Genomic DNA, 16,092 nt, shown 5'->3' on the forward strand with positions numbered 1-16,092 from the left:
GGCTTTCTTTGGTGGTTAATTGGAGATAAATTTCTCAGGAAGTTTTCTTCCTGGCCTTTCAACTGCAATCCTCAGATCTCATCCTCAGCTAAGATAACATGTATGAGCCACCAGCAACCAGCTGGAATACTTGGATTTTCTTGCTTTTTTTGATCCTGTGGGGCAAGCCAGACAAAATATAACATTTTCTTTTACCAAATAAGAAAGAGAAACTTTTAAATCCAACTGTATGTGATCTGTTAGAATGAAGAGTTTTAAATTTTATAAAAACTTCATATTTTCATTGTGCTAATACACAGAATCTTCAAAATCCAGAAAATATTCATTCTGATTATTATTATTATTTTGTTGTCTCAAAAAGAAATTGAGGCATTCCTAAATGGTCGTGTTATTCTTTCCCATATTTTCTTCTAAAAGGTCTTTGATGTGCCTCTAAATGTTACTGGTTTCTGCAAGATAAAAGAAATTCCCTAGTACCACTTGAAATATAATGCTCTCCGTTAGAGTTTAAGAGAAATTTCTACCTTCCGCATAAATTATCACTTCATTTAACTCTGTTAGTGTAAATTGTGTCTCTCTTAGGAGCCACAGATTTGCTAAACATTAGTCAAAGAAATAATAGAAGCCATTCTTATAGGAAATGATCAGTTAAAACAATACTTTTGTTTATGAGTATGTGTGTTGTGATTTGGAGTTTTTTCATAGAAGTCGTGGGGATGGAGCACAGGGTCTTGTGCACACTTCGCAAGAACACTACCACTGAGCTGCATCCCTAGCCCCTTGTGTGTGGTTTTGAAATCATGATGTCACAAGCCTGTAATAGAAATCAGTATAGCAATTCTGGGATTTGCCATGCATTTATGGAAACGCTGAGGAAAGATGAATTTTTAAAAGTTCCTGGATGTGGTTTTCATATCCTAACATTAGGGAAACATTGAGAAAGAACAAATATTAGTAGGTTTCTTGAGTGCTGAGAACAACCATTATCATTTGGGTTTTTTTTTTTGTTCTTTTGTGCTACTACTGGGGCTTGAGCCCAAGTCCCTTAGCCCTTTTCACACAAGGCTGGCTCTCTACCATGTGAGTCACAGCCACAATTCTAGTTTATTTTGTATATAATTGGAGATAAAAGTCCTGACTGGATTAGCTGCAAACTGTAATCCTCAGGTCACAGCCTCCTGAGTAGCTAGGATTACAAGCATGAGCCACTCATGTTGAGCTGTCATTTTGGTTTTTATCAGCCCATGAAACACATCTTTAATACTAATTTTCATGTTTTGACATTTTAAACTGTGGTGAATTATAAATAACCAAATTTCCAATATATAAGTGTTTAAGTTACATTGCTCATATTCATAGTGTTGTGCAACCATCACCAGTATTTAAATTTTTTATTGCTTCAAACAGAAACTGTAGAGCACATGGGCAGCAAAGATGGCGCTGGGAGGGAGTAGAGTGGGCAGAGCCCAATTGACCTTCTGATCAGTTCCTAACCAGTCCGTGAAGGCTTAGGTGCATGATAGGGTATGACCTTGACAGTGATTGGTTCCTCTTCCTCCCTTGCCTTTTTGTCTTTAAAAAGGGCTGCTCTCTTTTAATAAATGAGTTTTCTACCTGCTGGATTTGGCTCCCTCCTGTGTCTGATTGTCTCCCGGGCTGAGGGAGGCTGGGGAACGGGCGAGCGCCGCACTTACCTTTCCTCAGACCCCGTCCATCTTTCGTGGGACGGACAAAGACCCGACAGAAACTGTATCATCATTAATCAATAAATTGTCACTCATCTCTTCCTCCATCTAACTGTGGACAATCTCTAATCTGCTATCAGTTTCTGTTGTCTATTCTAGATATTTCTTATAAGTACAATCATACATGAGCTATGCTTTTGTGTCTGGTTTGAAATACTTAGTTTTATAATGTTTTTCAAGGTTGGTGCAGTCCATGTTACAGCATGGACAGAGTGTCATTTATTTCTTGTGGCACATTAATTTCCATACTATGAGATGCCATATTTTGTTTATTCATTCATCTATAAATGAACATTCGGAAGGTTTCTCTCCAGTATTTATAAATAAGGCTACAATGAACACTGGCATCCATGTAAGTTCTATTGTCCATTGTTTGTTTGTATCTTTACAAATAGAATTGTTGAGTCATATTGTAATTCTATGTTAGACTCTTTGAAGATTCACCAACTTTTTTTCTATGTGGTTGTAACATTCTACATTCTCATTACCTTAGCTGTGCCAAAAGAGTTCAACTCCTCCTCTTTTTTTCCTAGTCCTAGGGCTTGAACTCAGGGTCTGGGCACTCTTCCTGAGCTTCTTTTTCTCTACCACTTGAGCAACACCATCAGTTCCAGCTCTCTCAGTTTATGTGGTACTGAGGAATTGAACCCAGGGCTTCATGCATGCTAGGCAAGCACTCTACAACTAAGCCACATTCCCAGACCATTTTCTGTATTTTTTTTAAGTCACAGTCATTGTAGAAGGCATGAAGCAGTATCTTCCTGTGATTTGATGGCATTTTCCTAGCAACTTTGGGGTTGCTTAGTGGTGCTTTATCTCTCTGCTTTGAAGAAATGTTTGTTGAAGTTCCACAACTATTTTAAAGTGAATTTCCTTTTGTGTTACTTGATTGAGGAGTTCTTCATATATTCTCTGAGGTTAAAATCTATAATATATAGTTATTTTCTCACATTATTTAGGTTTTTTTTTAACTTTCTTGGTAATGAAACTTGGTCTGTTTAAGAATAGTATCTAATTTTTTTCTTTGGATAAAAAGGGATACAAAAGTTCTTAAAATAATAATAACAGCCATAATTAAAAATGCCATGGGTTTTTCTCTCAGAGGTTCATTGTTCTTAGTGTATAATAGATTAATTAACCTCTTTTCTTGTGTGTGTAAATGAAAGCTGCTTTTAGTTAGGACCTCTAGAGTTTTTCAGAGGTTAAAAATGATAAAATTTGATAAAACTAAGTATTTATTTCACTTATAGAACAACTTTCTCTCCTCAACCTGAGTAATTATTTATACTATACTATTGGAGTTAGCTAATATTAATTAGAGGAAGGACTTTTTATCAAAGGAAGGGATTGCATAAGTTGTGGGAATACATGATGTATTGAGGAATACTTACAGGCTTCTGATATATTTTAGAAAAAAATTAAATTTAAGAGAATCTTCATCAGGCTGGGAAGTTGGCTCAGGGGTAGAGTGCTTGCCTGGCATGCCTGAGGCCCTAGGTTCAATTCCTCAGCATCACATAAGCAAAAAGAAAAAAGCCAGAAGTGGCATTGTGGCTCAAGTAGTAGAACGCTAGCCTTGAGCTGAAGAGCTGAGGGACAGTGCCCAGGCCGAGTTCAGGCCCCACAACCAGACCCCCCCCCCCACAAAAAAAGAGTATCTTCATCATAGAATCTACAGAAGTTAAATGAGTCGTGAACAAAGTTGAAGTTTGCCCAAACGCACAGAGTACAGAGATGAGACCAAAGTGGGTAAGTACTACCTGGATCTCCTTACTGTGAAATATCCTCCACATATTAATGGGATAAATGGAATTTTTCCCAAGCACACACAATTCATACCCTCAAGATAGAAGCGATTCCATTCAAGTATAGGCTTTGGAGGAATTTAACATTCAACAATAATTTTAAGAGATTCTTGATTATAGTAGACAAAAAGGATTATATTGACCTTTCAGTCTCAAAGCTTTATCCCTATTAGAAAATCTTCAAAAAATGATTTTGTGACTTTGGAGAAAATAATTAACTATAAAGCTTCATAAATTATATTAGGAAAATAAGTTCATAAAATGAAGAGTTGATGCGGAGTTATGAAAGACTTCATACTATTTTTCAAAGTCTCTTGGAATCAAAATCTCTTCTCAGTGTATTGAGAAAGTAGAAATGTATCTAGTGTTAGAATCATGGATACCTAAAACATTGAGTCATCCCAAAATTCATTGTATCCCTGAAAAGTACATAGAGTTCTAGTATCTTAATGGCACTCTCATGTGGAACCCAACTATTTGTCTTGGCATTTAAAACTGGGGAAGTGTTTTCCAGGGAATGAACCTTTAAAATATTCTTTTCTAAATAAAACAAAGGAAAAATCTTTCTTAAATAATTCTTTAAAAGGATTCATCAGCTGCAGAGATCTGACCTTATGGGTATCCGGGATGTGCAGGTACAGCAATGCCTTTGTGGAAGGGCTCTGGGAATATGGAGCCACACTGAGCTCCTGGCTAGAATATGCTGCCAACTACAGGCAGAGCCCTGTGCAGTTAGGTGACCTATTGAAGTCCTCATTTATTTCTTTGTCATTGAAGGCAACTTTTTTTTTTGGGGGGGGGCGTCCGGTCGTGGGGCCCTTCTGGGCCTGGGCACTGTCCCTCAGCTCTTCAGCTCAAGGCTAGCGCTCTACCACTTGAGCCACAGCGCCACTTTCGGCTTTTTTCCTTTTGCTTATGTGGTGCTGAGGAATCGAACTCAGGGCCTCAGGCATGCAAGGCAAGCGCTCTACCACCGAGCCACCTTCCCAGCCCATTGAAGGCAACTTTGAGATAGTGGTGCAGGCCCTGGAATCAGCAGGTATGGCTGCTCTGCAAATGCACTGCCCCTCATTCAGGGAAGACAGCTTGAGCCCTGGGTAGCTTCTGCAGGTGTTAGGCCTAGCCAGGACAGGTTAGCTGTGCAAGCTGGAAGTTGCCCACAATGTGCGGCTACATGCTGGCATGTGCAGCAGTTGTTAGCCCAGGTGGGATTCCCTCGTCTGACTTCACTCATCCTCCCCATTAAGGCCTTTGACACACCCTTCACTTCTGTCCCAACTTCTAAGCATGAAGACTGCCTCCTTGGCTCCATCTCCTGAGAGCTCAGTCACATGACTTACCTGATAGAGCTGAGTGTGGCCCTCTCCATGCTGACAGGGAAGATCCAGATTCTCCTAGGGTGAATCTCAGATACTGAAAGGAGGAGGGATGGGTCAAGCACTCTGGTCATTGGCTTCACAGGCTGTAGGGGCACTGAGTGATAGGTAGAAGAACAGCTTATTCACAAAGCCCCAAGCTCAATGCTCTCTGGAGCTGCACATAAGAGAGCACAAAAGAGAAATAAAGAAGTTGGAGGACCAGGAGTGATCCAGAATAGTGAGGGACCTCAGGGGACTGCTTCTAGTTAGAAAGAGACAATGTGTAAGGTAGGCATCAAAACCAGGCTTGCAATCCCAACACTCAGAAGCCTGAGGAAGAAGGAAAGTGAGTTCAAGTCCAGCATGGATAACATGGGGAGACTGCCTCAAAAAACAAGGTCTGGAGGTGTAGCTCAAATATTAGAGTACCAGCCAGTGAGCAAAAGCATCAGATACTGAGTTTGAATGGTGTCTTGGTCTTCAAAATAAGAAAAGAAAGAGAGAAAGAGACAGACAAAGAGAGAGAGAGAGAGAGAGAGAGAGAGAGAGAGAGAGAGAGAGAGAGAGAGAGAGAGAGAGAGAGAGAGAGAGAGAGAGAGAGAGGAAGAAAGAAAGAAAGAAAGAAAGAAAGAAAGAAAGAAAGAAAGAAAGAAAGAAAGAAAGAAAGAAAGAAAGAAAGAAAGAAAGATAGAAAAAAAAGAAAGAAAAAAGAAAGAAAGAAAAATGAGGGCTAAAATGTGCCTTGATGCTACAGTGTTTGACTAGCACATGAAAAACCCTGGCTGTAATCCCTAGCATAGATAGGAGGAAGAGTGGGGGAAAGCAAGAAGAGCAGGACAGAGAGGGAAAGGGGGAGGGGGAAGGGAGAGGGAGAGGTCTCTGTGAAAAGAACATGCTAACTAATGGGTCTAGAATGTTGCTTTATAAGGCAAAGCTAACTATAGTGACTCCTGTAGCTGTCTATTGTGGTGCAAAAAAGTTCCCAACACTGTGTGACTGGCATTATCTCAGGTCAGGTATAGAAATCTGGCTCAGCTGGGTGACATGAGGTTGTTGTCAGCTGACTGTGGGACTGCAGTGTCACCCTGGCCTTTCTGAGCAGATATTAACCCAAGATCATTCATGGGAATTGGGGGAATGCCTGGCCTCCTCCATAAGCAGGATTATCATAAGGTCTTAGCTAATAGTTTCACCCATTTGCAGTTATGATATCAAGAGGGGCATGCACAGACAGTGAGGGACTCAGTCAGAGACAGGGCCCAGCTGCCCCTTTGCTGATGCTTGCTGCCAACACTATCTAAATCAGAATTATTGGATTGTGGATATGGTGCCTCAGTTGGGGATGTCTGGCTTTCCCTTCCTGGCTCTATAGTAATGGATTCTTCTATTGTTAGAGTAATGGCTCTTTTTTCTTACTAATGCCTCATTTCCTCTGTAGCAAGCTCTCAGAGTGGATGTTCTCTCCAGGATCATGTACATAACTCCTTTCATATGAAAATGGTTGTTGATAAAATCTGCCATTTAGGTGAGATGAAGACAAAGGTTTCGTTGGTTCAGGTTAATTCTGAACCACACAGCAAGCCCAGCAGCTGTAGACTGTCTGAAAGCAAGGGAGCCAGCCTGCATCCCAGTGAACCATATTTATGGACACAGACATTTGCATTTCATGTAGCATCATGTGTCACAAACTATTTTCATAGACTGCATGCAGTCAGGTAAGAACAAGACTTGCCCTGCAAGGTGTAGTCTTTGTTCTCTGTGACAGACAAGCAGATGGATTGCTCACATCCATTGTTGCTCACATGGAACTCCCCTGATTAGTGCTGATTATTCCATGTTCTACAGCCCGTTCAGGACATGATTGAGAATGCTGGACCTGGCCAATTGTGCTCTGAACCATGTGGACATGAACTTCTTGGCAGACTGTATCCATGCTGCCCAGCTGGATGTGTTGCACCTCAGTAGACACAATCTGCTTCATTTATATCCCTCTACTTTCCTCAAGCTCCGGCAACAGGTTGCCCAGATAGTGCGGGTGTGGACCCCAGTGGAGTGTGCTATTACCCATAGCTATGTGGTCATGATGATCCTGGGCCTGTGTTCCTGCCTCTATCTCTAGGAGCTCAAGTTCCTTGCTAACCTGCTGTGAGCCTGCACCCTCAAGCGCCTCTTCTCTGCACTGTGTAAACTCCCTGAACTTCATTACATGGAGTTCCTGGTGCCTAAGAAATACTACCTGGAGAGTACCAGGATGAGCTGGCCATGTCCACATATGATCAGTAGAAATATGCTTGATTGCAGAAGATCTGCATGCCATGCTACTATGGGCCAAGCAGGAAGACATCCCCACCTCCCACCACTTTTCTGGAGTTTTCACCCAATAGTTAATGAGACCAGCCATGAGCTTGGTGCTTTCTTGTTTCAAACTTTCAAAACTGCTTTACAAAACTTTCCCAGGGGCTGGGAAGGTGGCTCAGTGGTAGAGCGCTTGCCTTGCATGCTCGAGGGCCTGGGTTTGATTCCTCAGCACCACATAAACAAAAAGAAAACCCCGGAAGGGGCGCTGTGGCTTAAGTGGTAGAGTGCTAGCCTTGAGCTGAAGAGCTGAGGGACAGTGCCCAGGCCCAGAGTTCAGGCCCCACGACTGGACCCAAAAAAAAAAAAAAAGAGAAAACTTTCCCAGAACATTAAAACAAGTAGAGTAGGCCCTTGAATTGTGCTAAGGAAATGTCTTGCATTTCAACCAGCCCTGTTGCCCAGAGATCAATCCCTATATCAGATCCTAAGGCTAAGATGTAAGCAACTGTAGTTTCAATGAAAAACCTTTGTTAGAGAAAGCTGTAGATACACATGACAGACAATGTAGGAAGAAAACATGCCTTCTAAATGTGACATCGGAAGCCCTGGGGTTCAATTCTTTTTCCTTTTTTGTGCCAGTCCTGGGGCTTGAACTCAGGGCCTTTGCACTGCCCCTGAACTTCTTTTACTCAAGGCTAGCACTGTACCACTTGAGCCACAGCACCACTTCTGGTGTTTTCTGCTTATGTGTTGCTGAGGAATCGAACCCATGAATTCATGCATGCTAGGGAAGCATTCTATCACTGAGCCATATTCCCAGCCTCCTGGGATTCAATTATAGGACTAGGTGAAGCTGTTACAGCAGAGGTCCAGGCATTGTGGTAGAGTGTTCAATTGGACCTAGGGCAGCATGTGCTGGAAGCAGTAACAGGGAAAATTCAGATCACTTGTCACAGAATACAAATAAAAGGTAATGGGTACATTTCTTATCAAGCATTGTTGCCTCCCACTTTGTTTCCTCTTACCATCCCTAATAAGAAATGTACTCATTACCTTGCTCATGTACTCATGTAATTGTAACTTCTCTGTAAGGTATTTTCACAAATGCGTGTGTGTGTGTGTGTGTGTGTGTGTGTGTGTGTGTGTGTGTGTGTGTGTGTATAAATACAAATAAAAGAAGATCTCATAGAAAAACAAACAAGAGAAAAAGACTGAAAATGAAAAGTAAAATGGAAAGGGAACCCGACTTTTGGGCCTAGCAGAAACTCAGCAGATCTGGTAGGAATTGTTCTGCATGGTGTGGCAATATTTCCTGGAGAATGTTTGCAGGGAATAGAAGCAGGGCTGGTTTTTGGTTGTTACCAGTGGCTTTGTGCTTGTTTTGCTCTGCATCCAGCTCAGTGAAAGCCTGATTTGAGGGTATCTCATGAGTAAGAGATGCTCCAGTATTTCTTAGTAAAATTCATATTCCATTTTCTGCTGAGCAGCTAGATTCATTTGACCACCAGCCTCTACCACTCCCAAGCCTCGTCCTTTGGTTCTACTAATCAGAGCCAGCCCTAGCTCTGGGAACAGGCATTAGAACTCTATTCTGTTACAGTAACATTCTTACCTGCCAGTGGCAGTCAACAGAGAGACCCAGTTCTCCTTTAGAGATGCCAGAGACCTTCTGCAGCTAGCTGAATCACAACTAGCTACCAACACTTTTCTGTTCAAGAGTTCCTATGACTCTAACAGAAGTCACATACTGGGGACTCTTTTCATTGCTCTCACTAAAACGCCACAGCACTGTATAACCTGATGTCCCCACATTCTGCTGCAGGAAAGGTAACAGGCTGGAATCTGTGCAATTTGGCTTGAAAAATTTGTTACAGTGAGTGAAAGATTGATTCCTGCCTAATTCCTCCAGCTCAAGCAAGACACCAGGTACAAGAAAACAAGCGTGGCCACATGCCTGTCAGCAGGCAGGTTCCAATCAGTGCCTGGCCAAGGATATAACACTTGGTCCCCAGGGGACAATAGCCCTTCATCCAGTGTAGAACATTCAACTTGTGGGCCTGGTCAAGGAAGTCTCCTTGTGGCCTAAGAGAGCATAAGCCACTTTTTATTTTCTGCTTCTTTGTGAAAACAAGCCCTATATAAGTCCATCCAAAATATAGTCCCTCAAACAACCTCCAAACCTGAAAGGTCTATGCACCTTGCTGGCAATAAACAGTCCCCACCTGTTGATCATTGAGTCTGGCCTATTCCTTTTCTGTTTTCCTCCATTTTCTTAACAGTGAGAATGCTGAAACAGGTATGTGGGTTCAGGAGACAATCATTCCCAGGTTGCCAATGGATGTTCATGGCTACTTCTAGATTTTAGGTCTGATCCTACTCTATTCTTACTTTGAGGTTACCTGAGATATCCTTAAAACAAATTCCCCTCATTAGTATCTAAGACAACTTAATCACTGTTATTTCAATTCTTACAGGGTCTGAGAATGAGTCCATCAAAGCGGGCTTAGAGATTAAAGAAGTTTGTTAGGTGTTACAGAAGTTGTCCTGCCAGGGACACAGTGTAGACTTGGGAGCTAACACTATGACCCTAAACATGAACACAGCCTAGGCTAATGAAGGCAAAAAACACAAGCAGGTACAAGCTGCAAAGTTCTATTAGTATGATAACATCAACTTTTTTTTCCAAACAAGGGACTTTTACAATGGCAATTTCCTGTTATTTCATTCCTCAGTTTCAAGCAAGAGATTATTGCATTCCTCAGTTCCCCATAAGAGGTTAATATTCTGACTCAGTGTCCTTGCTTGGTCTTGGGGTCTTTAATCCTAAGAGATCCTTACATTCCCCTTTCTTTTTGTAACTGAGTCAAATTCTTGACTCTTTTTCCTGACTCAGGAGGCTGTACTGGGCCTGAAGGGCCATCAGCTTGACAGTCCCAATTATTTTTTCTATAAGTGATATCAAAGACTTAACCACACAGGAACCAGTAATAACAAGTAGAAGAAATAGTATAATTGCTGGTGGCTAGGGATACTAGCCACCAGGCCAAAAGGCTTTGAACCCATACTAGATCTAGTTTAGCAGATGGATGCTGGTGGAGTCCTTCACACAGTTTACCTACAACCTTTATGTTTTCTTCTCCAGCCGTGATTCATTTACACAGTATCAGCACTCTTCCCTTAGAAAAACATAGGTTCCCTCTTTGGAAGCTGTGAGAAGGTCTAGTGCCGTATGATTCTGCAAGGCCACCCCCGCTAGAGAGTTCAGTTGTCTTTGTATGCATGCCAGAGACACTGAAGAGGCATGAGTATCCTCATCTACCCTCTCCTCAAATTCTTGAGCAAGTTTTAAACTATGTCTTACAGCACCTCCAGCAAAAGCTGCTCCTCCAACAGAGGTAACCAGACTCATCCCTAACATTATAGGAATAAAATCTGTCCTCTTGGTTAAGAGGTGGCATAACAATCTCTGAAAATTTTCACTTTTGGTATAAAGATTTAATTGGGGAACTGCTGTTATCAAAATCCAAGAGGCCAAGGTTGGATTAATGTATGACCATAGGCTTCCATTGCACCAGAACATAGTAGGAGAAGGGGTGTGACATCAAGATACCTGAAGCAGTTTGTCATATTCCACAAGTTGAGTTGGTTGGTAAAATTAAATTGCTACAATCAGGGACATTACAATAGCAGAAGTAAGAAAACTGTCCCCTTGTCTCTGATTTTAAACTGCCAGTGGTAGTTAACATCATTTAGAGCACAGAAGCATAAATGAAAAATTATGATGAGATGAGTCTTAGCTTGAGAGGCTTTTCAGGGTCCATCCATTTGTCTCTTCTGGTAGCAGGGCCACCTTAAGTGGTGAAGCGTGGATCCAGGACCAGATCCCATTCACCTTGACAGTGGTTGGAGCTGTTAGGATAGCAGTATAAGGTCCTTTCCACTGAGGATAGTTAGTTTTTTTTATGTCATATGACCTACACAGTGTCTCATGATCAGTAATTAGGGCCAACTACAGGGGCTGCCTGCAGGAGTGCCTGAAATTGGGAATGGAGTTCCTGTTGAACAGTCTGCAGTGCCTGTAAAGACTGGAGCAGTCATCTATGTCAACATTGCAGTTTTTAAGCGAGGATACAAGAAGGATGGTCTGCCAAACATCATTTCACAGGGCATAAACCCTTTGGAATAGACAATGCAATGGGAGCGCAAAAGGGCAAAGGGAAGGAGTCATTCAGTCATGGTAAATTTAAGAGAATCCCCTCTCACAACGAGTCTACCTGGCTGCTCTAATTAGCTAAACCAGCATCTAGATTGAAGTGGGCATATCCTTCCTCCCTACCATACAGATAAACATAAAGAATAGTTCCACATCAATTCACCCATCCTGACTCTATGTATATGAAAGCTAGTTTAATTTCATACCAACTTACTCATAAGCTTCATTTTTAAGACATACTCCTACCATTTGTTACATACTTAAACTTTCTGGGGTTTGTCTTCTTCCCCTTTTCACTGTGACAAACATTTTAAGACAATCCTTATTTTTATATCTTTTTTTTTTTTAATCCAGATGAGATTTTTTTTCAATTCCTTTCTAAGGCTTTCTTTACTACACTCTTTCTTTCCCTGAGTTTCTTTGTGGCTTTTGGGCCATTTTGCTTCTTTGGCTTGAGGAACCAGGTTATCAGAACTGCCTCAAGGCATCCCTTGGGTGGAGAATTTTGTTAAATTTTTAATTCTAATAGCAGGGGTGAGTTTCATTCCTCCTACTACCTCCATTGATAAAGATCTCTCCTTTATAGCTATTGTTGGAAGCGGCCTTTTACCACACCCAAACCAAGCAAGGATTTGATTGTAGAGTGGATTTCTAGTTTCCTAATCCTTGAAGTGCCTGAGGCAAGCCAGTGATATCATCCTTGCCCTCAATATCTACTGTGGGAATAGAGAGAGTTACTGGATATCACTGAAATAATATACCACAGACTCAGTTTCAGCAGATCCAAAGCAGCTTTCCACTGGGAAGCAGTCAGAGGTGATGGAGTCAGGCAGGAGTCCAGTCCACTGTCACTATGGTCAACATGTTCAGGATGACAACATAGATTTCCTTCCAGATGACTATAAGGCCGTCCTTGAACTTTATCCAGAAGGGAGGGTAGAAGCAGCAGCAGGGTCCCACACTGACTCAAAAGGGTTATCACACATTTTTCTGGGCTGCAAATTTCTACTAAGACTGGTTAAGGATATGTGGCATAGGCTTGATAGGCGGGTGTCCAGCTGGTTTTTAAGGCAACATTTGAGGCAGTGGCCCAGGACAATTGACCAGGGTGACAACTTTTATTAACTAGATAGTTCTTTTAATAAGGCTTGTAACCATTTCCAAAATGTGCAGTCTCCACACTTACACACTGTTAGAACTATGTCCCATGCCTCTTCCTTTTCAGGTAAGGAAAAAATGATTTCTGACCCCTTTTTGTGGCCATCAGTACTTTAATACAAGAACACATACACAAAGACATTAGAGAGGGATATGATACAATTCAAATAACATCTGGAGCTTGAAAATATTGTGCAAATGTGAATGTCTTAGAATCAGTAAATGAGAGTGGTTATATAAGATGTTAATAGTATGTTCATAATAAAAAAGCAGTGAAGAAGTATGTGGGAACTCTCACTACTCTTTGCAACTCTTCTTTGAGTTTAAAATAATTTCAAAACAAGAAGGCTTTCAAGACAAGATATGGCTTAAGTATATCCATCCCATATTTTTTGGTTTTGTTTTTGAGAAAAGTGTTAAATCTTTAAAGAGGAAGCATTCACCCAAAGGGAGACAAAACATTCAAATCCAACTTTGACTCCCTAACCTGTGGCATATATCTCTGAATTTTTTATTTCCCTATAACTTCTCAAAGTACAAGATAGTTCTCAATTTGACACTTCGAGATTTGACTCATGGAGGTCGTTGGCACCAAAGGTGAGCAAGTAAGAAGCAACATTAGCCAGGCACCAGTGGTTCACACCTGTAAACCTAGCTACTGAGGAGGCTGATCTGAGGATCACGATTCAAAACCAACATGGGCAGGAAACTCCCTGCAATTCTTTTTTATTTTGGCGTGGGGGTCGGGTGGTGGGGCCTGAACTCTGGGCCTGGGTGCTGTCCCTCAGCTCTTCAGCTCAAGGCTAGCACTCTACCACTTGAGCCACAGCGCCACTTCTGGCTTTTTTTTTTCTGCTTATGTGGTGCTGAAGAATCGAACACAGGGCCTCAAGCATGCAAGGAGAGCTCTCTACCACTGAGCCACCTTCCCAGCCCTCCCTGTGATTCTTATCTCCAAATAATCACCAGAAAACCAAATAGAGTTCTCAACCTCAGCTGAAGAGCACAAGGACAACGCCCAATCCCAAAGTTCAAGCCCTACTACCACCAAAAAAAAAAAAAAGAGAAACAACATTAAAGCTGTTTGTTTTTTGGGCTTTATGTATAAGCTACACATCCCTCAATTGTGAAATCATACAGTTTGGCTTTCCTTACCATGCCTTTTTCTCATAATATTCTGCATAATCTCCACTTATTTATGATGCATTAGGCTTTGCAGCAATAAATAAGCCCCATGATGAAAGTACCTCATTCTGTTCACAGCTTTGTACCCAGTATTCAGGACAACACTTGATATTCACTGAAAAGAAAAGAGACCATTATAATAAGAGATAATGCCTCGATAAAAGACATAAGGTCTGGGGATATCAACTTCCCACCCCCGCCTCTACCTCGAGAGCCCTCAAACAAGCCCAGATGAGCTGGTTTCTAAGATGATGTCCAGGTCCAATAGGCACTTTGGGCAGGTGACGTCTCTCCTGGGGACAGAGCAGCCAAAGCTTTTGCAAAACTATTGCTGGAAACTTATTTTGGAACTCTTGTGACAAAAGAACACTGAGAATTTCTTTGATGTGCTGATGTTTTCATCAGTTTCTTGGTACTTCAAAGACAAAATAGTCGAGAAGCCAGCAGCAACAGCTAGCTCTGCTCAAAGCTTCAGGGTAATCCGTTTGTATGACTCTTCTAGCTCCACTAGGATTAAGGTGCACTCCCATCCATAGATGGTGAATTTGCCAACACAATGCTACAAATGACCAGACTTCATTTCTTTAGACAGCCTAAGTAGTTTGTGTGTAAGTAATAGGTAGCTACCTCTTGCTGTCCCCTCCAATGTCCCTGGGAACATCAGCTTTTGATGTTACATTGGCAATATAGGAATTGTATACATGACCAAGGGTGGAGCCACAAAGAGGCACTCCAGCCCAGGAATGCTAGCTAGTAAATGGAGAGGCCTCATGGACGGAAGACCATATTCCAAGCAATTTCCAATCTATGACTCTTTCTCTAAGCTCTTTTGGGAGGTCTTCTTTTTCACTGTTGTCTTTTTCATTCATTCCATATTAGCTGCAGCTCTGAGTGCAGAGTCAAAATCCTGGCAGATGGGATTGGGCAGAAACCTGAGTTACTGCCCAAAGAGGTATTATGTCTCATTCTCCCTGGAGACAGAATGCATCTTCCAAGAAAGCTTGCTCAGCCTTTTGGAGAGGAGCACACATGAGCTGAATCCTGACAACAGGAGGAAGAAAACTTCAGAGGAGGTTTCAGGAGCCAGGGGGCAGAAAAGTCTTTTTTGTTTGTTTGTTTTATTATTAGTAAGTTTTATTGTGAAAACATTGTACAGAGGGGTTACAATTACATGAACAAGGTAATGAGTACATTTCTTATTAAGCATTGTTGCCTCCTTTTTTTCCCCTTACCATCCCTACCAGCCCAACACCCTCCCCCCCCCCCCCCCCGCTGAAAAGTCTTTACATTACAAGGGACAGTCACTTCCATAGGAAGTGTCTAAAGACTAGAAGTACCCTGTGGACAGTGTCAGCTGGCAAAGGCAGACTCAACCATCAGTTGATTTCATTCAGGCATAACATCCCAGTACTTGTAATATTCAGTTGTTGAAACTCAGGGGTTTGAGGACAACACAGGACTTACATCCAAGTTCACTGTAGAAAAAGCAACTGAAATGTGCTCTTTCCTAAGGTTGTAAACAAGTAGCCTTATTCAAACACCAAACAATAAAACCAGATTACATTATGTGTTTTCATGCGTATTTGTGTACATGCACAAGAGACCTGGGCCTGTACATGGTCCCTGAACTTTATTACTTAATGCTAGCGTGTTCTGTCACTTGAACCACAGCTCAACTTCTAGTAGTTAAGTGAAGGTAAGGTTCTCGTGGGCTTCACTCTTACTAAGCTGACTTTGACCCACAATCCTCAGATCTCAGACTCCTGAGTTGCTAGGAATACAGGCTTGAGCTATTGGAATCCAGGGGTTCTTTAAATGCCAGGAATGGGATGGATAGATGACTAGTTCCAAGGTAATGATGAGATTATGCATGTCTGGGTAGAAGGTGAGAAAAGGGAGAAAGGATATAAAAAGATTGGAGCTAGAACATGGCAGGGAGATGCCTCATGTGGTGAAGGCTTCGGTAGGGTCTAGTGGGATGAAATCACAGGCTTTGAGACTGTCAGTTTTGGCTGCCTCCATCTTGAAACCATGGACAGAATGGGTAAGCTTTCTATGGCTAGAAGCCCTTTGGGTGATGACACAAACCATAGGAGGTGTATGAAGATAAGAAGTCACCCAGGGGTGGCTCACATTTGTAATCCTAGCTACTTGGAAGGATGAGATCTGAGGATTGTGTTTCAAAGCCACCCTGGGCAGGAAAGTCTATAGCCTCTTATATTTAATTAACCAGCAAAAAATTGGAAGCAGAAGTGTGGCTAAAATGGGAGGCTGACAACCTTGAACAAAAACAGCTAAGGAAGAGCATGAGGCTTTCTGTTCAAACTCCA

The 16,092-nt window shown here is 41.8% G+C and overlaps 1 pseudogene; it reads left to right on the forward strand.

Moving 5' to 3' along the window:
• Window positions 1–14,795, forward strand: part of LOC138804864 (leucine-rich repeat-containing protein 14B-like) — an 83,585-nt pseudogene extending 68,790 nt beyond the window's left edge.
• Window positions 14,796–16,092: the final 1,297 nt, after the last annotated feature.

Source organism: Dipodomys merriami, unplaced genomic scaffold, assembly GCF_024711535.1.
Source record: "Dipodomys merriami isolate MVZ:Mamm:240054 unplaced genomic scaffold, mDipMer1.0.p SCAF_377, whole genome shotgun sequence".
Taxonomy (NCBI): Eukaryota; Metazoa; Chordata; class Mammalia; order Rodentia; family Heteromyidae; genus Dipodomys; species Dipodomys merriami.